Genomic DNA, 830 nt, shown 5'->3' on the forward strand with positions numbered 1-830 from the left:
TAAATCAGAGTCTTTTAATAGAAGAATTGATCAAGCAGAAAAAAAGTATTAGTGAGCTTTAAGACAGGCTATTTGACAGTATACAGTCATAGGAGATGAAAGAATAAAGAATAAAATACAATGAAGCATGCTTATAGAATCAAAAAAAAAATAGCCTCAGAAAAGCAAATCTAAGAGTTACTGGCCTTAGAAAGGAGGTAGACAAAGAGATGTGGGTAGAAAGTTTATTCAAAGGGATAATAACAGAACTTCCCAAACCTAGAGAGATATATCAATATCCAAATAAAGGAAGGTTATGGAACACCAAGCAGATTTAATCCAAAGAAAATGTGTTATTCTGTTCTCAGGCTGCTATGAAGAAATACCCGTAACTGGGTAATTTATAAAGAAAATAGGTTTAGTGGGTTTCAGCAGCTAGGGCGGCGGCAGGAGTGGCAGTGGCCAGGCAGCCCAGTTTCGTGAAGGCTCTCAGCCTGCCTCGGTCCGCAGGCACCCGGCACGCGCCTTCCCCGCTGCCAGGATGCCCAAGAGGAAGGTCAGCTCCGCCAAAGGGGCCACCAAGGAAGAGCCCAAGAGGAGATCCGCACGGTTGTCAGCTAAACCTCCTGCAAAGGTGGAAACGAAGCTGAAGAAGGCAGCAGCGAAGGATAAATCTTCAGACAAAATGTGCAAACAAAAGGGAAAAGGGGAGCAAAGGGAAAACAGGTCGAAGTGGCAAACCAAGAAACTAAAGAAGATTTACCTGCGGAAAACAGGGAAACGAAAACTGAGGAGAGTCCAGCCTCTGATGAAGCAGGAGAGAAAGAAGCCAAGTCTGATTAACACCATAT

The 830-nt window shown here is 43.7% G+C and overlaps 1 pseudogene; it reads left to right on the plus strand.

The window, feature by feature from the left end:
• The first annotated feature begins 489 nt into the window (after nt 1-489).
• On the plus strand, nt 490-822 carry LOC108525951 (non-histone chromosomal protein HMG-14 pseudogene; annotated as a pseudogene).
• Nucleotides 823-830: the final 8 nt, after the last annotated feature.

Source organism: Rhinopithecus bieti, unplaced genomic scaffold, assembly GCF_001698545.2.
Source record: "Rhinopithecus bieti isolate Rb0 unplaced genomic scaffold, ASM169854v2 scaffold_45518, whole genome shotgun sequence".
Classification (NCBI taxonomy): domain Eukaryota; kingdom Metazoa; phylum Chordata; class Mammalia; order Primates; family Cercopithecidae; genus Rhinopithecus; species Rhinopithecus bieti.